At 35.2% G+C, this 23,965-nt stretch overlaps 1 protein-coding gene and 1 non-coding gene across 5 annotated transcripts in view; one reads left to right on the top strand and one right to left on the bottom strand.

The window, feature by feature from the left end:
• Positions 1-23,965, top strand: part of Sik2 (salt inducible kinase 2) — a 122,085-nt gene that overhangs the window by 25,541 nt on the left and 72,579 nt on the right. The window lies entirely within an intron of this gene.
• On the bottom strand, positions 20,907-21,013 carry LOC124108759 (U6 spliceosomal RNA). Its single transcript, XR_006856771.1, has one exon. It is a non-coding gene; the product is annotated as a U6 spliceosomal RNA (small nuclear RNA).

Raw genomic sequence — 23,965 nt, 5'->3', positions numbered from 1 at the left:
ACTGTCTCTTACAAAACATATAACTAAGCTGATCTCCATATTGGTTTGAGCTGATCTCAAAGTAGAACATAATTTCTGATGCAGAAATGCTCGAGGGCTAGGGTTGTGGCTCAGTGGCAGAGTGCTTGCCTAGCACGGGTGAGGCACTGGGTTCAAGCCTCAGCACCACATAACAAATAAAATAAAGGCATTCTGTCCATCTACAACTACAAAAAATAAAATTAAATTAAAAAAATCTGTGCTCACCCGGTGTGGTGGTGCACACCTGTAATTCCAGCAGCTCTGGAGGCTTAGACAGGAGGATCTCAAATTCAAAGCCAGCCTCAGCAAAAGTGAGGTGCTAAGCAACTCAGTGAGACCCCGTCTCTAAATAAAATACAAAATAGGGCTCAGTGGTCTAGTGCCCCTGGGTTCAATCCCCAGAACCAAAAAAAAAAAAATCTGTGCCCTAGAAAGCCCTTTGCTCTCTATAGATTCACATCCTACCTTTTTAAAAGTTCCAGCTGAAGTTCCATCTCCTCAATAAAGGCTTTCCCAATTAATTTTGTCGATGTTGATTTCCTCTTATGAGAGCATTCTATGTAGTTCTCTTTACTGAACAACTCATTTTGAAAGTTTTATCTACATACCCTTTTTTTGTGTGCACACGCGTGCGTGCATGCGTGTGTATGTGCGGGGGAGGGTACAGCAGACTGAACCCAGAGATGCTTCACCAAGTTCCATCCCTACCCCCTTTTTATTTTATATTTTGAGACAGGGTCTCACTAAATTGCCCAGACTGGCCTCAAATTTGTGGTCCTCCTGCCACACAGCCTCCTGTTTCACCAGAATTACAGGCATTCCACATACTACCTTTTATTTTTGTTAAAAAGTCTTCATGCCTATCTTTTATCTATAACAGACTGTAAGCTTCTGGTGAGGACTCAGCACAATATAAAGCATTTAATAAATGCCTGCTGAATGAATGGTCTAAGAGTCCTCTTTGACCTTATAGATCTTATTTACTCAGTGAAGCCAACAGAAGAACACTGCCAGGTCAAGTAGTCTGAGATACTTCTTTGTTCAGTTTTTGAAAGGAGTGTTTACTCTTTAGGAGATAAACATGAATGAGGAAATACAAACTAAATCAAGGGAGAAAATTGGCTTCCTCTAGTATACTAAGCAGTTTTTGAGTACTTACCACCCTACAGTTTCTTTCTTCCACTTCCACACCTCCCTTAAAATAACCTTTTCAGAATATCATGGTAAATAAGAGCATGTACATTTAATCTGGGTAACCTTTGTTTTCCAGTTCTTATATAGCAGTTGGTGCTCATTCCCTTATAAATATTATTTTTCTTGTCTGGCAGCATAGACTATATAATGGCAAATGAATTTGCTAAAAAAGAGCCTTGGGTTATTTATTAAAAAGTTTTGACTTTTAACTTTTTCCTTTGGAATCTTAGGTGTAGTTAATTAAAGTTATTCAAGAGTTCTGTATTCTTTATAACTATTTTTCATACTTGTTCATGTGGTCACATGCAGTAGATGGTGCAAAATCATAGGGTGGTCACCTCCCAGACAATTTGGGCACTGTTCAAACAATTAAACCGGCAGTCAGCAGATTCCGGCCTGGTAATTAAATTACCCAAGGTCTTTGTTTTCAGGTTTGTGCTCCTTGATATGCTGTGTCTTTCCAGGCTGAGCATGTGCCTGAGGTTTATTGATTCATTTCCTGTCTTTCCCTTTCAATGGTAACATATTAGGATGCCAGCTGTGATAATTGAAAAAGGGCTTTGTTTAGTCAAAATTCCTTTAGACACTTGGTTACTGAGAGAACCTAAGGGACAATTTTTATGGCTGTTGGTTACTATCTTAACAGCCTGAAGGTAATATTAGGAAAGTAGTTTATTTGCTTTCTACTATGAGTTTAAAAAAAATTTAACTCACTTTACTTAACCAATAGGACTCTAAGTTTTAATTCTTTTTTTTTTTTTTTTTTTTTTAGCTTATTATTAACTAGGGTCCTAATCCCAAATTTCTCACTTCTCCGGTATTTTTCCACCATTGCTTTAGTTCAGAATTTCATCATTTCTCACTTTAATTATTTCGACAGTTTAGGGTCCCTCTGTCACTAGACTAGTTCCTCTTCTAATCTGTTTTACGTGTTACTATCAAAATGATCCCTCTGTAATACAGATAATCATTTTTATCATTTTTCTGCTTAAAGTATTTCTTTAATTCCCTCTTGCCTTCTGTATAAAATCAAAAGTTAGTATGAAATTATATAATGATTATATCCAATCACATCCTAAGACATGTTATATGGTTTTATTGACTGAATATAACTGCTCTGCAGATGTATAGGCAAACACTTTCACACATCTGAAGATGGTAGATGTCAGTGTAGAAAGATATTAAATTGGTGTGTACTTCGAAAGGGTATGCAAATGTTGAATTCATGCAGATAAAATTAGACTGTCCTTGGATGTAATATTTAGGATCTTTCCCTTTGAGTTTTTATTAGATGTGTGTGATGAAGTTATCTTTGAAGATGTCAGGTCTAATTGGATTATGTGTAAATCTTTTTAGTTAACTTTTAGAGAAACTAGTAACTACATGAAAGCGCCAGCATGATTCATGATTCAAGAAGTTATTGCTCTCTCTTGCCTTTGTTTAAATTGGGTCAGACATTAAAGTCAGGAGTAAGGTCTGTGTGCTAGTTCTAGTTATGACATTAACTTCTAACATAAACCTCCTTTGGCAAGTCACATATCATTTCTAAACCTCAATGTCTGTCTTCCTCGGCATATCAAAGAGCAGATCAGAGCTGTGTGAGTGTAGGAAGTGCTACATGCTCAACACCATGACTAGTGCTGGGTATTTAAAAGAAAATGAAAGAAGTGAGTGACTTGACCATTGTATTGGAGGAGTTCATAGTTTTCTACATTTATAAAGTTGAGTTTCTGAACATACATTTGATGAATGGTAGGGATTTGCCAGAGTTTATTAAATAAATTGTCTCTAAACTTCATAGGTTTGGAAATAGAAGCATAACAGACCTTAATTGAGTCGACAGGTTTCTGAAAAGCAGTCCTGTTTGCCTATTAACATCTATTTTAAATTTCAGCTATCTCCTGCTGATTATTGGCTGCCTGCCTTTAGTTATGGTTCAAAGCTGACATTCTGTACTGTGAGCAATGAGTATTCCTGTGTCTGGCAGCTGTAGCTTGGTTACAGTGAAGGGAGAGAGAGAAACATCAGCTGTCCTGATCTTGGCTATAACCATATCCACTCAAATTCTGTTAATGTGAGAACTTTGGCCGTCTGTTTTGATTTGTTCACTAATTTTCTGTTTTGGGGGAGGGGGTTATTTGTTTGTTTTATTTTATTTTTAGGATCAATTTTTATTAAGCTAATTATTTTATTAGGAATCTCAGTAAGATTGAATTGATTCAGAGAAAACTAATTCTTTGTGGAAAAGGGATAACCAGAGATAGGTTTCATCTGTGAATTAAGGTGGTATAAAAGATAGATTTTCTACTTGGGAAAAAACAGGAAAACCATAATCTGCATATAGATTATTTTTTCTTCCCATTTGGGTAAATACCCTTTTTGCTTTCAGAAGAAGGTCTCTGAGTAAGACCTTTGAAGACCTTTCTGCTTGGAATCTCTGTTCTTGTCAAGCTCATAAAGTGCCTCTAGGCAGAAAACCAGGAGATCCTAGGCCTCATCTAATTTGTTTCTCCTCTTTCAGTAATCATAGTCTTAGGTTACCTGTTGTCTAGTGGCTGAAAACAGTTGTGTGATGGATAGACACACACACTCACACACACACACCCCACACATATGGCAGTTTGCTAATTATTCTAAGTGAAGGATAAATCTAGTTCATGTTACTACATCTTTAAAATTTTATTCTGATTGTGTTTTAACTTTGTTTCTTGAGGATTTTTTTCATTTGCTGAACTCATTTTCTGTCTTAAATGGAATTTACATTCCTCAAGAGTTTGCTTGTTCTGATTTGTATATGCATCTTTATCATTGAAACTCCTCATTATACTCTTTACTAACTCTGTTTATGCAGCCTTCCTGGGAGAAGAGCCAAGACCTGCCATTGGGGTTTTTACCCCAAGGATTTTTCAGTGAGAGTAGAGGAGTGAGTAGTAAGTGTTTCTGGGCTAGATATCCTGATAGCTGATCTGCTGAGAATCAGTGCTTCCCTTTCCTTCCAGGTGGCCCAGGACACTTCCCTTTGTTTCTAAGATCTAATACACATTACTCTCTTCTGGGATCAGATCCTGTCACTGCCCAGGATGGGTTGTGCAGGGTATAAACCCAAAGTGATTAGACTTGGCTACACCCCAATCAAATAGTGCTATTTCAATTAATAATGCTATTGGTTGTCTCTGACCCTTTCTTATTCCTATATACACCTTTGGACAGGGAACACTGATCGTTCTATTGGTGGTTTTTTGTGTCTGCATTACCTCTTAAGATCCATGTTGATTTTAGCCTATGATTCCGTTTCTAGCTCATCAATCCTTTTGTTCTTGTGTGATCGCTAATTAACTAATTAATACAGTTTTCTGTCATTAAATATCAGAGGTTTTAAAATATAGATTTGCTATTGGCAAACTAAATATTAAATAGTATAACATTTTCTCTTTGCTTCTTTATCCCATTGTAAGCCATTTATTTGACCTTTCATTTAAGAAATAATTATTCAGTTTCTTCTCTCACATTTGGCGAGGAGAGTATTGCCTAAAGGAGAATTAAAAACACTGACAACCCTGCTTTATTACACTTTGTGATGATTCCTATTGGAAAGTACAAGAAGGATACTTTAGAAAAACCAGAAAGAGAGACTGAAGTTGTGGCTCAGTGATAGAGTGCTTGCCTTGCACGTGAGGGGTACTGAGTTCAATCCTCTCCGCACCACATAAAAATAAATAAAGGTATTGTTCCCATCTGCAACTAAAAAAAGTATTTAAAAGAAAAACCAGAAAGAGATAGACAGTTATTAACAAGCAGAGATAATATTTGCAAGGTGCAGAGTTACAGATTCAGTGGCAATGTAGCATCTGATAAAGGTCACCAGTGAACCAGCTACCAATCTGCCTGCTTCTTTTTTGTCTTCCCTGCAGCAACTTGAAACTCAGCAAATTCTCATATTCTCTCTCTCTCTCTCTCTCTTTGGAAATTCTTTTCTGTGACAGGTTTCTTTTCCTGATTTTAAGACCACTGTTTCATTTGCCTGTCCCCAAGAGGAGGAATTTTGTACATTCCCTCTCTGTGAACTCTTTTATTAGTTGCCTAGTCTTGCAGTTTTTTTCATTGAAATATTTATCATTTGTTTTCATGTACTTTGTATTTCCACCGCCTTAACCATAATTTAGTCCCTTACTAATACACTTCCAGTTTATGATTAGAATATCAGTTAGAATCTAATCTACAGTATTTCCCTTGTCAATTTTTTTTTGGGGGGGGGTACTGGAGATTGTACACAGGAGTGTTCTACCACTTAGCTACCTCCTCAGCCCTTTTCATTTTTTATATTTTAAGATAGTCTCATTAAATTGGCTAGGCTGGCCTTGAACTTGCAGTCCTCTTTGGTTCTCAAGTAGCTCAGATTACAGGTGTACACCACCAGGTTCAGCCTCTTATGAGTCTATTTCATGTGTAGTTGTTAGTTTAATCTAAAATACCACTTGGATTGTTGCTTCTGTTTTTAAAAAAGTTCCATAATTCCTCCTCATCTACCAACTTCTTTGTTAGATAGTTAAGGTCCTTTGTTTTATAGACTTAGTTTCTTTTTCTAATTTTACTTCCATTAAATTCCCTATATGTACAATATGAGAGGCAGTGTACTTTGTAGTCACAGACTTAGATTCTTATTTCAGCTCAGCCATAGCTTAACTGTATGTGTGTGTGTGTGTGTGTGTGTGTGTAGTGTTACTTTTGCTTTAATGCTGCCTCTGTACATATTTTAACTTTGCCTAAAGATTTCTCTGTCCATAGTGAATGTAACCTAACAATGTGTAAACAGACTGTAATCTACTCTTCTAAAGGAGTAACTGAGTCTCAGTCATTCACAATAGCCAGCTGTCGAAACCATTGTTTCCAAAACAGGCCTGTTTTACCTACTGCATAACATGTCAATCACTGAAACCAAGAGTTTTGCATAAGAAAAAAAGGCTGCCACACAGGAGACAGGGGACCCAAAATTCAAATTCGCCTCCCCAAGGATAGAGTGTAGGAGTTATTTGTGCAGTAAAAAAGCAGGATAGTCTAAGGCATGGGAAAAGGTGATTGGAGGCTGGAGAAAGTGAACTAATCCGTGTAATCAAACTCCATGCCTCTTCATAGGATGCATGTTCAGAAGATGGTGCCTTAGGGTGATCTGAGGATAGAGTTTTGGCCTTTTGGTGTCAAAAGAACACCCACTGAACACTTGAGCAGACCCAAGTGAAGAATTGGGGGTTTCAGCTGGATTGAGTTACACAAAAGTGACCTTTGAGTTCCTGGAAAACAATTTCAAGTTCCTGGCAACCATTATCATCATAACCCATACATTAAAGGTGTTATCTATGGCAAAGCTACTGGGAGCATACTGCTTAACTACATGACCCCTAAAATTGTTGATAAAAGCAAGTAACTGAAAACAAGGTAAGCTAGAGAGTTTATTCAGTTTCTCACCTCCGTTTTACCGTGTTCCAATAAGATAGACTTGAGCTGTAATCATTCAGGCTGTCTCTGTACCTCACCTCCATATTCTGTATGTTACTTCCTTTCCTCTGGTTATAAATATAACCTGCCCATGTGGTGAAGCAAGAGAATTCTGAACCATTTTGGATCCAAACTGCTACTCAATTCTAGAATTGCAAATAAAGCCATTTAAGATCTGCAAAACTAGATTTGTTGTTAATTTTGTCTTTTAACAATAAGTAAGTTATGGAAGCTGTTTAACTTTTTTGAATCTCAGATTCTCATTTGTAACATGATTGGTGTATAGAATAATAAGGTTAACTAAAATTTCTAATACCATAGTACCTGGTACTTAATAAATGTTAATCTCCTTCGGATGGCCCATGTTTTTCGATATCTATGCCCTTACCCTTCTGAAATGTTTTTCACTCCCACCACTTCTGACACTAAATATGTGGGTTTTTTCCCCTATACCAGTTCTCCAACACCACCTGGTAATCCTACAATTCAATTCAATTCTCATACCACCCAGAGTTAACACTAGACTCTACAAGTTTAAAGGCTCGGCCCCACAAAACTCTCCTTTCTTCATAGGCTAGTCATATTAGGAGGTTACCCGAAAATCTGTCAGTATTTCACATAGGTCCTCCTCGGGTTCTATAATTTGCTAGAATGACTCAGAGAATTTAGGAAAACAGTTTATTCATATTTGACAATTTGTTATAAAGCAACTCAGGAAGCCAAATGGAAGAGACATATAGGGCTGGGCGTGGAGCTTCCATGTCCTCTCTGGGCATATCACCCTTGCAACACCTCAATGTGTTCACCAACCTGGAACCTCCCCAAACCCTGCCATTTGGGGATTTTATGGAAGTTGCATTATTGATTAAATCATTGATCCTTGGTTATTATTTCAATCTTCAACCTCTTTTCCTCCTCGGGGCCCAGAGTTCCACCCTCTTAATCATAGTTGGTTCCTATAACAACTAGCCCCATCCTGAAATTATCTAGGAACTCACCCAGAGCCTCACCTCATCAGCATAAACTCCAGTATAGTTGAAAGGGGCTTGTCACAAATACTAAAAAATGTTCCTATCACTTGGGAATTCCAGGGGATTTAGCAACTCTATATCTGGAACTGGAAACAAAGATCAAATAGTACATATTTCTTATTATCACAATTCCAGAATTCCCTTGCCCCTATTTTCACTAAGCAAAAATCCTAATTTTTCATAGCTTAGTTCAGATTTCACTTCATTTTTGAAGCCTTGTCTCATCCATCCTCTAGTGACATGAGGTCTTCCCTCATTCATTTTCTCCTATTTTTGTCAGTTGTAAAGTACTATTCTTGATTTATGTATTTTTCTCCTATTCCACTGATTTTTCTTCAGGGTAGGATCTGTCTTACTCATTTTCTGTATCCTCAATACATAATAGGTACTCAGTAACTAAAAGAATGAGTAGAATTTGTTTTGCTTTGAAAGTATATGTAAATGTACTCCAGTCAGAATGGCAGCTATTAAGAATACAAACCTTGTAAAGCTGCTAATGGAACCACCATTTGACCAGCTATACCTGTCCTCTGTCTGTACCCAAAAGACTTAAAAACAGTAATCTACAGGGACAAAGCCACATCAATGTTTATAGCACCACAATTTACAGTAACTAAACTGTGGAATCAACTAGATGCCCTTCAGTAAGTGAATGAATAAAGAAAACATAGTATATATACACAATGGAATATTACTCAGCAATAAAAGAGAATAAAATCCTGGCATTTGCAGGTAAATGATGGAATTGGAGAATATAATGCTAAGTGAAGTCAGCCAATCCCAAAAAAACAGATGCCAAATGTTTTCTCTGATATAAGGAGGCTGATCCATAGTGGGGTTGGGAGGGAGAGCATGGGAGGATTAGATGAACTCTATATATGGCAAAGGGGTGAGAAGGGAAGGGAACAGGCATGGGGTAAAAAAGATGGTGGAATGAGATGGATATCTTTACCCTAAGTACATGTATGAAGACACAAATGGTGTGAAAATATTTATATACAACCAGAGATATAAAAAATGTGCTCTATATGTGTAATATGAATTGTAATACATTCTGCAATCATATATAACAAATTAGAATTAAAAGCTTTTTAAATAAAAAAGTACATGTGAATGTAGAGTAGTAAGGCAATCTTTAAATCTATGAAGAGAAACTGTTTCTCAATAGCTTTTTGATAATGAACTAATAATTTATAATAGTTATTGATTCTTGGGAAGTAGACAATATGTGAGAATAGTTTAAAAAAACTTTATACTAAGATGATATATTTAATGTCTGCCACAGTGTCAGACAAATCGAGAAAAATCTTTTCCAAAGGAGCTAAGAAAAAGGGAACATTGGGCATATAGCACATATCTCATTGTCTAAGTGATTGCTCTTATATTTCTAATGTTTAATTGAAATTTTCTTGTAATGAAAACAGTACCTTCACTTGTTAGTTTATTTCCGAGCTTTTATTCTAATGCACAATATCTCATGTTGCAAAATATGAAGGAATCCAAAGACAAAGAAAACTGAAAGACTCAAATTGTCATGAGGTTTTACTTCCACATTGTATGAAAAATTTGATTTATTAATCTAACATAACTTTATTAACTAACATGCTTAAAAGCTTTCTGAACCTCTCAATTTTAAAAAGGAAAAATATATTTCTACATAAAATGTTTGTTTTTAATTTTATATGTTTATGGACAGGGAAGAGTTTAAAAAATATAAAACAATCTGTACAGTGGTTGTCTAAGGAGTGGAATTGTGAGGGCTTTCATTTGTACCTTGTGTGTTTCTGTATTTGAATTTTTTCACAATGGGTGTGCATTAGTTTTATTCTTAGAAAAAATAAGTATATTTTAACTTGGAAATAATGAGACAGTTCTATAGTTCAATTTAGAGATATTTTAAATTACAGATCTTTGGGAGAAGATCCAACTAGATAGGAGACTATGGGAAATGTGTCTTATCTCTAGAATATATCTCTTTTTACCAATTATGGTCTTCAAGTCAGTGTGTTCTTGAATAGTTAGCAAAATGAATACTTTTACTCTTTCCTAAAGTCTGTCAGGCTACGCATATTTTATAATTGATATGTTATGTAGCTTGTCAGTTCCAGTGTTCTAGCGCCTATTATATTTCAACATACCGTAGCTGGTTAGGGTAGTGTCACATAGTTTCATTCTTTTTTCTGCGCATTTGTCTCTCCATCTGTGAGTACAGCATTTTGTTGATCCTTGCACATATTCCATGTATCTGTCTATACTCGGATTTTGAATTTGCTAATCAAACACTGTACACTTTAATTGGTGACCACTGTGTTCTAAAATAATGTATTGTTTTTGCAAGAGCATAGTAAATTATTTTCCCAAATCAGGTAACATTTTGTCTAAAAATGAAGATAGCCAAGTTCAGGGGTTCCAATATGTGAAGTTCATAGTACTATTATGGAAAAGCCACTCTTATAATTAATTACCTTAGCCATTGTGTACTTCTATAGTTATGTCATCTACTTGGGGCTAATGATACTTGCTTGCTGAGGTAACCTACCAAGGAATGAACATTTAATTCATTCATGAGAATTATGCAAGATAATGTATGTAAGAGCATTTTATAAATGGTAGCAGTGCAGTTGTAGGTCTGTACTTTTGCTACTGTGCTCATTCAGAGTTCTTGTGATGGCACAGATGGTAGTGGTAGTGTCATGCTGATGGTGGGAGTACAGAAGGAAGACGTTGCTAGTACTTTTTTAGCATCTTTCATGGCTAACAAGTTTCTCCAGAATAGTTCTTCATAAAAAATCTTTTAATTATGCTAACAGCACTCATGTAAGTAGTTGAAAATCCAGGAGTTGATCTAGGGGATAAAGAGAATAATATGGTTTAGTGACTTACTAACAAATGCAAATTTAAGTTATATACAAATGCAATTAGATCTTCTCAGCATTAGTTGTCAACAGTTCATTACACCTGAAAGTTTTATTATTTGATTGCAATTATGTTGTTCTTTGCCTCATAAAACATCAGATAAGTTTATGTACATTCCTTGTACAAAAATGCTAATAGCTAAAATATAGCTTAATATCCTTAATTTATATATATTTTAAATCTTAGCTTTAGCAGTTAATTATCTTTTCCTCTGGCTTTCTTGAGCAACTAGGTTAGAACTTATAACTTGGTTAAATCATCTCTGTTATGAACTTGCTGAAAAAGTAGGAAAAAACCTCAGAATTTTAGAGGAAAACAAATAGAACCACCAGCAGGTATATGTTCTACCTGCTGTTCTTTAAAGCCTAGAGAGAGAATTTTAACCTCTACATTGAAAGTCAATAAAGAAAAGCTCTTAATGAAAGTAGCATTTCCCTAAAAAGCACAAAAGCTTCTTTGCTTATCATTATAAAGATATTTATTGTGTATCCATTGCAGAAATAGTAATGATATGATAACTTTCATACAATTATAAAGGCAAGGCACCCATATCTAAAAATACTACAAAGGTTTTGTTTATCTTAAATAATTATTCGCAGTCTCTTACATTTTTCCTGTTCATATCTCTAGTAATTCAAACAGCAAAATATAAATTCTTTGAAAGATCAGGTTGTTTGTTTTTCCATACTTACTTTATATTTAAAATAGAAAAAAAATGTTTTTTTAATAAAATCACTTAAGGTAAATGAAAATAAAAATAATAGGCTTGAAGTAAAGTTGTATTGAATAGAGCTAAAACCAAAGTGAGCTCAACTTTTAAGAGTATAGACATGTTTGTTTCTCAAAGACCCAGTCTCGGTAAGCATGAATTTTCTAGATTCAGTACTATTTCATTATGAGTTTCAGCATATAGGTAAAATTATGTTTTTTAACTTTAATTTTAAACATGAAAATAAAAGTGAACATGTAGCCTCAAGCTATATAATCTTTTCTATAATGCTTAATATTTCACCTACCATATTCAAGGCAGATGGTTCTTGGATTCTCTAAAGTAAAATTAAATAAGGGTAACTTAAATTTGAGTTATTAATATAGTAATTTATAGGAATCAGGTAGACTGAGTTCTAATGGGAACTTATTTGGTTTTAGTTTTAGTGAGATTTTTATAAAGATAAAATGTTATGCTTACAGTTGCTGTATTTAAAGGTAACCATTGTATACCATTCATTAAACAGATACCATTGAATACCTACACTATGGCAGGTATTTTATGTTGATTAATTTGCATCAGTATAAATTGTGATTTTTTTTTTTTGCTTTGTTAGTGCCAGTATATTACCCTGGCCAGGAGTATGTTTCAGGCTCTCTAGCTTTCTTTCTGGCAGACTGATGACTATTTTTTTTTAAATTTTAATTTAATTTTTGTTTTTATTTTTTATTTGTTCAAATTAGTTATACATGACAGTAGAACACATTTTGACACATCATACATAAATGGAATGTACTTCTCATTCTTCTGGTTGTACATGATGTAGAGTTATGCAGGGCATGTAATAATATGTGTACAGAGCGTAATAATATTCCATTCATTCTACTATCATTCTTACCTCCATACCTCCTCTGCTACTTCTACTCCCCTCTGTCTAATCTAAAGTATCTCAAGTCTTCCCTAGCCCCAACCCCCTTATTGTGAATTAGCATCCACATATCAGAGAAAACATTCAGCCTTTGGTTCTTTAGGATTGGCTTATTTCACTCAGCATGATATCTCCAGTTCCATCCATTTACCAGGAAATGCTATAATTTCATTCTTCTTTAAGGCTGAATAATATTCTATTGTGTGTATGTGTGTGTGTATGTAATAGTATATATAATATATATATTATTTCTTAATAAAGAATTGTTTATATATATATATATATATATATATAATACTAACAATTTCTTTATCCATCTGTTGAATGTAGGTTGGTTCCATAGTTTAGCTATTATGAATTGAGCTGCTATAAACATTGATGTGGCTGAATTACTATAGTATGGTGATTTTAAATCCTTTGGATATAAACCTAGAAGTGGGATAACTGAGTCAAATGGTGGTTCCATTCTAAGTTTTCTGAGGAATTTCCATACTGCTTTGTACCACTTTACAGTCTTACCAGCAATATATGAGTATACCTTTCCGCCCACATCCTCACCAACATTTACTGTTGCATGTGTTCTTGATATCTATTATGACTGGAGTGAGATGGAATCTCAGTGTAGTTTTGATTAATTGCTAGAGCTGTTAAACATTTTTCCATGTATTTGTTGATCCGTTGTATTTCTTCTTCTGTGAAGTGTCTGTTCAGTTCCTTAGCCAATTTATTGCTTAGGTTATTTGTTTTTTTGGTGTTAAGATTTTTGAGTTCTTTATATATCCTGGAGATTAATGCTCTATTTGAGGTGCATGTGGTAAAGATTTTCTGCCATTCTGTAGGCTATCTCTTCACATTATTGATTTTTTTCCTTTGCTGAGAAGAAGCTTTTTAGTTTGATTCTATCCCAATTAGTGATTCTTTTTTTTTTTAATGTATTTTTTTAGTTGTCCATGGACCTTTATTTATATGCAGTATTGAGAATTGAACCCAGTGCCTCACACGTGCTAGGCAGGTGCTCTGCCATTGAGCCACAACCCCAACCCCCCATTTATTGATTCTTGATTTCACTTTTTACACTTTAGAAATCTTGTTAAGGAAGTCAGTTCCTAAGCTGATGTAGTGGAGATTTGGACCTACTTTTCCTTCTATTAGGCACAGGCTCTCTGTTATAGAGTCTGAGTCCTTGATCCACTTTGAAATGATTTTTGTGCAGGGTGAGAGATAGGAGTTTAATTTCATATTGCTTACATATGGATTTCCAGTTTTCCCAGCATCATTTGTTGAAGAAGCTATCTTTTCTCCAATGTGTATTTTTGTCATCTTTGTCTAGTATGAGATAAGTGTATTTATGTGGATTTGTCTCTTTGTCTTCTGTGCCATTGCAGACCAATGACTTTAATGGAAGTAATTTTCTACTCTAAAAGCCTTACATAAACACTACATAAAAATAATTATAAACTGTACCAAGGAGCTAGTGGCATTGTCCTTATACAAATATGTATACCACATAACTTTATATGACTGAAGATAATGCTTCAGTGCTTCCAAGATCTCATTTAAACAGTTTCTTTAATTTATCAGGTATATTACGTACACATTGAAAAACACAGAAATGAAAAGGAGGGTATGTGTATACCTTAGTGTCAGTGGTAGAGTGCTTGCCTAGTAAGTGCACAGCTCTGGGTTCAATCCCCAGAACTGGAAAAAAGAAAGAGAGGGAGAAAAGAAAAGAAATAAAAGGGATAAATATTATACACACACACCACACATACATACATACATATGTAAATACATACATATGTAAAACTTGAATTAATATTGGAAATACATATAACTTTAAGTCTTGTCATTGAGTACACTAAATCTTTGGGAAATTGGTGGCTTGGGAATTATGACCAAAATTAATTACTTCTGACTGTTTAATATCTGTGCCTTTTTAATATCTGTGCAGTCAGTTGGAACACGCATATTTTGGGGGTGGGGGTGGGATGACAGAAATTGTTAGAGCACCAGAATCAAATCACCTAGTTTGCAGTTTTGCCAAGAACCTAGATTGTATGATAGATGATAATGTCATAATATCCTGGTGCTCTCTTTTGACATCCCATTTATAGATGAAGAAAGGGAACTCAGTGTTAAAAATAAATTTACTCAAGGTAACATGGTTAATAAATAGAAGTCATCTTGGTTAAATCAAATGTGTCTTTATTGTAAAACCCATACTCTTAACTATATAATAGTGTTTCTCCAAGTGTTTTGTAGACTACAAGCATTGAAATTATTATAATGAGTAACTATTTAGAAAGGTCCTTAGGTCCCATAATGAACCTGCTGACTGAGATTCCTTAGGTATAGGATTCAGGGCTCTGCATTTTTAGCAACTTTCATAAGGTGATTCTATGGACACTAAAGTGTAAGAAACTTCCTTCTATCTAGTTTGAGTATGAAAATGAAAAGTACAGATAAGTAAAAGAATAAAGAGTATTTCTGATAGCAGTAATATAAACAAGTAAAATCATGGAAGTGTAAATAAGTTTCATGTGGGCTGGCAATATTTGCTTTATTGGAAAAATATAGGTTAGATGATATAGGGAGTTTGGAGAACTTTGAAATAAAGATTAGGACAGTGCTTTAGAAAATTAGTTCCCAGCTGGGTGCTGTGGCACACACCTATAATCCCAGCTACTCAAGAGGCTAAGACAGGAAGATCCCAAGTTTGAGGCCAGCCTCAGCAACTTAATGACACCCTGTCTCAAAATTAAAAGGGCTCTAAAAAGGGTTGGGGCCAGGAATGGTGGAGCACACCTATAATCCTAGCAGCTCAGGAGACTTAAGGCAGGAGGATCGCAAGTTCAAAACCAGCCTCAGAAATTTACCTAGGCCCTAAGACCCTGTCTCAAAATAAAAAATATAAATTTCTGGGGATATGGCTCAGTGGTTAAGTGCCCCTCAGTTCAATCCCTAGTATCAAAATAAAAGGGGGTGGTATTTGGGACTGTAGCTCAGTGGTATAGTACCAGTGAAATAAAAAAGTGGTACAGTACCAGTGAAAGAAAAAAGAAGGGGAGGGAAGGAGAGGAAAGTTTTCAATAGATTGAACAGAGTTGTGTGGTAACTTTTCCTGCTCAGTTAATACCTTGCTCAAATGTGTATAATCATTCTGAAACATTGTACTTCAACTATTTGTCTCTTTTCCTAATTGAATTGTGTCCTTGAGATGAGGGTTTTATTCCTTGGTCTCCGGCTCCTAGCCTAGTCCCTAGTACATACAGATTCATAATAATTGTCATAGTTTCTCACTCCCCGCTCCCAAACTTGAGTAGAGTCCTTTGTAGGCCAACTTGTAGCAGTTTGAGAGTGTTAAGCATCCAGTCCTATCTAAATCTACAGATCCAGGAGTTTGGTTGTCACGAACCAACCACCAAAGTTTTAACACACCCTTGAATATTGAGTCTTTCCAGATCCTCCAGGAGAAAAATTTCCAGAAACACACAGTAGGCTTTCATCCTTGCTTAGCAGTGCTAATAGAAGGTCTCAGTAACTTGACCCTCAGCCCTGGTTACAACTACCCTTCCCCTCAAACAGAAGGGCCACTCCTAGAGAACACAGAGGAAAACATGCAGCACTAGAAGAGCTGGGTGGGTAAAGAAATTGCTACTTCTATTATGGAAAGACGGCTTAGTTGGAATTCGGTCATACTACAGGATGTAAAAGTCACTTGAATTTTGCTTCATTTATGGAATTGCTTTGGGAACCAGAATGAGAAAAACAGCCTTTTATCCTTTCTCCTTAGCCCAGAAATGCTCATTAACTTCACCCTCGGCCCTGACACCAACTATTCTTCCCTAGCACCAGAAGAATTGCCCCAACAGCAGAAGAAAAAAAGGAAAATCTAGCAAAAAGGGCAGTAAAAAAAGCAAATTGTCATTTTCATAGTAAAGAGTACTTCAGAGAGAGAGATTCCTAAAAATGAAGTTTAAAGAAGGCTTATTTTCCTCTCAGTGTGGAGATCAGATTAGATCCAAGCATGATTATGCATATTGCCTCACAGAGAGCTTTCTAAGAACTTAAAACAGTTCAGAGTGGTCAGTGGTAGCAATGGCATGCAGATTTATGTCAAAGAATCATATGAGAAGAAGATTCCATCCTGTTTCAATGCTAGTACCCAAATGTTCTACTGGAATGTTTCTGTGATGAGAATTGTTTTGTTTTGTTTTTTTCCCTTCTCAGATCTGCCTCCTTTCCTTGACTATTATCATAAGTTATGTAGTTTGAAGACCTCTTTGATTTCATTTTGCTTTATTCCATTTTGCTAATTGACTATTCTGTGGCATTTGTATGTGTGTTTTAGAATTCAAAAAACAAATTTTAAGATGGGATCTATTGTGAAGAATTTGAAGCAAAGATTATGAGCAAAACAAAAATAGAAATTTGTTTAGAACATGATTTCAATAAGTGTATATTAGTAAATATTTTTCTGTTCCACAACAATGATCTTATTATTTCCTCTTAAGGAATTTCAATTGTGTTATTTCAGTTTTCAGTACAAAATAAATGCAGTTGAAGGAGAGGGAAAACTCTTAGAAACTCTACTAATTAGGTGGATCCTTATGGAAAAATGTAAAATACTGAGATGTCAAGGTTAAAGTAGCTGATTTCCTTTTCATTTTCTTGTTGAAATCTCTGATTGTCACATGATCTTCTTGTAGGCTTTTAATCTTTGCTCTACAGAATACATGAGACTGTTTGGCCCAAATAGGTATTGGTTACCTACCTCATTTTCTTTATTCATTTCTTGATTCCGTTCTATGATGTTGTCACTTGGTGCCATACTTATAGTTCTATTTATGTAAAAATCACTACTTATTTGAAATAAAGACACATTCTGTGATATTGTACTTTGTTTAATCGGTATAAAGTAACTTTTTAAAGTGGTGTTTTACAATTCTAAGACAGGCATCTTAAGTAGCTTTTAAATTAGTTCCCCACGTCTAAATGCAAGTGAGAATTGTACATTTTTCTGCTTGTCATCAACTGCCTCTTCTCCTCAGTCTTAACCATGTTTCACTAACCATGTCCATCTGTTGTGTCTTATTAAGAATCTGTACACCCATCAACTTCATACATTTAGAGCAATATTGTATAAAGCTTCATGGAGAATATGACTATATTGTAGATGAAATTAAATTTCCCCTCCCCCTCGTAGGGACTAGTTTTATTTTTCACTAAAGATACATATACTATAGAAGATAATCATGAATATGAAATCTGATTTTAAAATATATTGGAATCATTCCTTTGAGAGAATTTAACCAGAATATGTAAAGCATTATTCTAAGTGTAGTAATTTATCAGTGGATCCTTCAAGTATATATAAATGCTATATGAGAGACAAGAGAATTTTTAAATTATTTTACTTACATTTTTAAATTTAAAAAAAAAAATGCTCATCTTCTTTCTTTGGTTATCTTATTTACCAGTAATTTGAAGTCTTAAACTTCTTTATACAGGTCAGGGAATATAATCATATATTTATTTCAATTTTTTATTAACCGTTGCTTAAAATCTCTGTGAGGAATCTGCTGTGTTTTTGGCTGTCGGTAAGATTTTTGACAATGATAAGGATAGCAGTAATAAATGTTATTAAAGGAATAATGGCCTGAGAAGCCTCTCTTGACTCATTCATACTAGGTAAGCTAAGTGGAGGTCCCATCTCTGTGGTCCCATAATGGCCCCCACATACCTCTCAATGCCGTATTTGTTATTTTATAATTATGTTCTTATATGTCTGTCTCCTGCTAGACTGAACTCCTTGAGAACAAAAAGTATTTCTTACTTATGTTTGTATCTCCAATACCTGGCAGAGTGCTTAGCCCACAGCGCATTATAAATACTCTGTAAATGTTTGTTAAGGGTTTGAAAGAATTGACTCTCTAACATTGATAATTACTGTTTTGATCTAAGATTGCATGTCTGTGGACCAAGATAGAGTTGGTCAAGGACATATTTAAATTGCTTTTAAACATTTACCTGTTAAAAATGGTTCTAGTTATTCACTTACTAGGGGATGTGTTATTTTTCAGTTTACCAAGAAAGCTCAGTGACCTAAACATATTTATATGCAGACAGTTTTGTTCAGTTGTCAATAAGGCCTGTTAAGGCCTTAATGATCATAATGATCCTTATTATGTTACTTCAAGCTGGTTACCCATCATACATAGGAATAGCTCACCAGTTCTCTTTCACAGTTCCATAAAGATAACTGACATAGTGGTTTCACCATTTTTTAAAATCTCTTTTTAGAGAAATTCATTGAAGTTAATGGAAAGAAACAGGACCAAGTAATTCATTATACAAAATAGCTTATACAGTTTGTTTCTGAAATGCATTTGTTAATTATTCTGAAATGTCTGATCTGAACATTTGTACTTACACATATTCATATTTACTATTAGGGATTTTGGTATTCCAAGTAAAATAAATCATTCTGTGAAATTCTACCTTGAGTTGATGGCCAGTTGCCCAATTCCCATTCAATTTTCTGACCTAACATTTCTTAGAAACTTCTATTTTTCCCTTAATGTAGTATCATTATACATTTTATTTTTGTTCTTATACTCTTAATCTGTTGTATGAGGCTATAATAAAATACCTCAAGCTGGGTAATTTATAAAGAACAGATTTATTTCTCATAGTTCTGGAGACTGGGAAGTCCAAGTTCAAGGCTTGCTCCCAGCTGCATCCTGTGGTAAGAAAGAACACTGTGTCCTCAAATGGTGGAAAGCAGAATGGCCAGGTTCCATGAAATCTCTTTCTAAAAGCTTTATCCCACTCACAAGGAAGGAGCCCTCAGGACCCATTTACCTTTTAAAGACCCCATCTTAAAGTACCATCACATTGACCAATAGGTTCCAATGCCTGAATTTTGAAGAGGCCACATTTAAAGCACAGTAATGGGTTTTTAGAAATAGCAGTATTGGGGCTGGGGATGTGGTTCAAGTGGTAGTGCACTCACCTGGCATGCTTGAGGCACTGGGTTCGATCCTCAACACCACATATAGATAAAATAAAGATATTGTGTCCACCTAAAATTAAAAAAAAAAAGAAATAGCAGTGTATTCTGATTAATAAAAAAATCACATGAATCTGAGTCACTGTAGAAATGTACAAATCACTTTAAGGATGATACTAAATGAGATCTTTAGCTAACTTATCCCAGGAGTGAAGAACTTTCTTATTTTAATCTGAAAATAGAAAACTTCAGTGTCTTTTTGTTTTCCAATAGACTAAGAATAAATTTGTGCATGTATTCATTGAGTATTTATTACTTATAAGTCATTAATCGTAGTGCTATAGACTGCAATCTAAAGTTTTTTTTTTCTTTTTTTTTTCTTTCAAGTACTTTGTAATAGCTGAGACATACTGATATAACAGTAACTAAGCTTAAAGAGCAAGGCAGAGTGTTTTGAATATGGTGAAATTTGAAGGACTATTGAAAGCCTATAGTCTTGACTGATACTTTTCGATAGCACTTGGATTGCTGCTGACTTTTCTGGTAAACTCCCATTTTGGGTACATTTCTTTCTGTTTTGGTAAGGTATTACTGACTTTGTCATTCTTAAAGTGATTTTGCACATTTCTACACAGACTCAGATTCATCTGATTGTTTTATTAATAAGAATATACTTCTATTTCTGAAAACCTATTACTTCTATAAAGATGGAAGGAAATTTAGGTTGTATGTTTGGAGGTGTAAGTATCAGATGAAATAGCATGAGCTAAAACTCAGAATTAGAAAACTATGAGGTTCATATAAAGAACAAAGTAGTTCAGGTTAACAGGAATAAATGAGGGTGGAAGGGAGGGGTAGTAAGAAGAGATGGTAATAGAAAGAGAGATTAAGGGCATAAAAGCAGACTGAAGCTATATATGATGGAGGTTCTATATATAAGCTAGGATAAGGAATAACCTTGGCTTCATTAATGCCATAGGCATGGGAGAGCTATTGAGAGTTTTTAAATAGAGGCATGACACATTCAGAATCCTGCTTTGGAAAGATTAATTTGTATTGGAATTGGGAGATATTAGAGACATAGGGATTACCTTGACAGGAACCAAAGTGAAATACAGTGAGGACTAGTATAGGGTAATATTGATGGAACTCAACTGGGAAAGAAAGTGGAATAAAGATGCACCAGATAGGAAAAATACTGCCCAGAGAATGTCAAGCTTTGGCATTCTTTTCCAAAAGTGTACAAATAAGGGAAGATAAAAATGTGTCAGGAAAAGACTTGAAAAATCTCATGCTTGATCCGGATACTTTTTAGCTACAGATGGAACATCTTTGACACATGGTTTATTCCCTCTTAACAGCCAGCTTGTATAATACTGATTATATGATCTTTTCATTTTTTTTGTTACTTTTATAGTCTTTGTTAAATTTTATTCTCATTGGAGCCATTCTTTAGTCCCTCATCTTTTAATTGTTGGCCCCTTTTAATTTACAGTTTGGGTTGATTATTATTATTATTATTATTATTATTATTATTTTGTACCAGGGATTGAACTCATGACACTTGACCACTGGGCCACATCCCCAGCCCTATTTTTTTTTTTAAATATGGAAAGCCTCATGAATTTGCATGTCATCCTTGAGCAGGGGCCATGCTAATTGTCTCTATATCATTCCAATTTTAATATATGTGCTGTCAAAGCAAGCACCCCAGCCCTATTTTGTATCTTATTTAGAAACAGGGTCTCACTGAATTGCTTAGCATCTCGCCATTGCTGAGACTGGCTTTGAACTCACGGTCCCTCTGCCTCAGCCTCCTGAGCCTCTAGGATTACAGGAGTACACCACTGGGCCAGGCTTGCAGTTGGGTGTAATTTGACAATTGTATTTCCATCTGTCTCCAACCCCATACCATGTATCTTTCTTACTTGAGTGGCAGAGCACACACTCAACCCAACTCTTGGGAAGGGAAATACAGAGATGTTAGGTTACAGAGATGTCTCATGGTAATTCAAGTTTCAGAAATACAGTTTAGCCCAATCCCAAAAAAACAAAGGCTGGGTGTTCTCTCTGATATGCGGATGCTAACACACAATGAGTTGGGGTGAGGGTGGGGAGAAAATAGAATAGAAGTTCATTGGAACGATGGAAGGGAGGGAGGATGGGCATAAGAAAGACAGTAGAATGAATCGGACATAACTTTCCTATGTTCAGTGTAACTCTATATCATGCAGATGAGAAGAATAAGAAGTTATACTCCATGTATGTATATACAACATGTCAAAATACACTCTACTGCCATGTTTATCTGAAAGAATAAATAAAGTAAATTAAAAATGCAGGTTAGCTAAAATATCGCAGGAACTAGAAATCTAATTAAAAGATGTCTTTTTCTTAAAGAAGCAATAATGTTCTTTCTAATGGCTTCTTCTTTGTGCAAATATCTACCTCTTCTTTTTCTCTCCTAGCTGTCTTCCTCTGCTTTTGTTTTTTTTCCTAACAGTGGCTCATACAAGTCCCAGTTTTTATATGTTTTTATATACTCTTTCACTTCAGTATCTTACAACTAACTGTTAGCTTCCCTCTTTGTGTCTCTTTTTTCCAAGAAAAGGGAATCTGATTCAACTCGCTTTCTAATCCAAGTCTCAGTATTCGTTCTGGTCCAGCAGATTTTCAGCTACAAGTAATAAAAACTTGACTCAAATTGGCTGAGACAGGAGGAAATGTATCATCTTCCATAAAATAGGAAGTCCAGTGGAAGGGCAGCTTTTAGAATTAGTTGACTGAGACTCAACAATATTGTCAAGCACCCAGGTACTCTGTGTCCTTTCACTTTGCCATCATTGGCATAGCTATTAGCAAAATGGCTACTCAGTTCCAGATATCACATCCAGAGGTAATAGCATTCAGAGCAGAAAGTGGCCATTTTTTCCTATGGCTTTTTCTCAGAAGTGAGAAATTGCTTCCTTAAGGCTACCCTGAAAATGAGCACATTTCCTCTCAGGTTTTGTTGGCTTCATTTGCAATTAGAGATTTGTTTGGGATAATAAGCTCTGTTAGAGAAAGCAAAACTGTCAAAATACACTATTCCTCAAGGGGAAATGGACTACCCTGAAATAAATCAGACTTATCTGTAGTATTGAGATTGAGTTCTTTTTCCTCTATGATAAATGAATGCTTATACCTAGAGAATGGAAGAGAGTGGCAGTCTACTGATGAGGACCCAAGCACATGTGTGTGCACTCTCTTTTTTTTATTATTTTTTTAAATAAATAACAGCGGAATGCATTACAATTCTTATTACACATATACAGCACAATTTTTCATATCTCTGGTTGTATATAAAGTATGTTGACATCAATTCGTGTCTTTATACATGTACTTTGTATAATGATGTCTATCACATTCCTGTGTGTGCACTCTTACACACACAATTCTCTATATGTATATGTATATGTGTGTATATAGATAGAGATGTATGTATTGGTGCATAAGCTTTTCTTTTTTTAAAAAAAAATTACTGTGGGAAGAAATTACTAAAGAAAATTAGAGTTCTGTCAGAATGAAAGACATTCACTGTGATTATCTTTGGGTCAGATGGGTATCTATGTAGTATATAGTCCATATTTAGTATGTAGATATAGTATATGCTGTAGTTTGGATAAGCATTCCCTGAAGGTCCGTGTGTTAAAGACTTGGTTGCCAGTGTAGTGTTTTTGGGAGGTAGAAGAACTTTTAGGAGGCAGGACCTTGGGGGAGGTTCTTAAATTTATTGGGGGTATATCCTCAAAGGAGATATTGGGACTCTAGCCCCTTCTTTTTTCAGCTCTTGATTCTCAGTTACCATTAGGTGAGCAATTTTCACTACATGCTCCCACCACAATGTACTGCCCTCTTCAGAGGCCCAAAGCAATGAAGTCACTCAATCTTGGACTAGAACTTCTAGCCAAAATAAACCTTTTTCTCTATAAGTTAATTACCTCAGGTGTTTTGTTATAGTAGCATGCATCTGGCATATGTAGTATAAAACAGGACTATTTTGTACTATGAACAGTGACTCCCCAGAAAGGCATTGTTGATAGATATCCTGCAATGTACCTTCTTTGTGTCTATCTTATGAATTCTTACAGACACAGTCCTCCCTCAAATTTTCAATAATGAATGAACTGATTTTTAGTAAATAGTGCATTTTACTATTTGTCATAAAATATATCAAGTAGCCAGTCACATAAATTTTTTTTTAAAAAGGACACATGCCTTTAATTTATATGCTCATTTTAATGTGGTGCTGAGGATCGAACCCATTGCCTCACACATGCTAGGCAAGCACTCTACCACTGAGTCACAACTCCAACAAGTCACATAAAATTTTTACAAAGTTTGAAATATCATTTAGGGAAAGTCCTCCACTCACAGTGCTCATAATGAACATACCATGTACCAGTAAAGATGCATTTTCCAGACAGGCACCATGGTGAACGCCTGTAATCCCCATGGTTTGGGAGGCTTATGCAGAGTATCCCGAGTTCAGAGCCAACCTCAGCAAGCAAAGGTGCTAAGCAACTCAGTGAGACCCTATCTCTAAATAAAATATAAAATAGGATTGGGGATGTGGCTCAGTCAGTGGTTGAATGCCCCTGAGTCCAACCCACAGTACCAAA

Source organism: Marmota monax, unplaced genomic scaffold (genome assembly GCF_021218885.2).
Source record: "Marmota monax isolate L192 unplaced genomic scaffold, Marmota_monax_Labrador192_F-V1.1 WCK01_AAM20220418_F8-fsc00045, whole genome shotgun sequence".
Taxonomy (NCBI): domain Eukaryota; kingdom Metazoa; phylum Chordata; class Mammalia; order Rodentia; family Sciuridae; genus Marmota; species Marmota monax.
The sequence above is the reverse complement of the archived record's forward strand: the minus strand, read 5'-3'. Positions and strand labels throughout refer to the sequence as shown.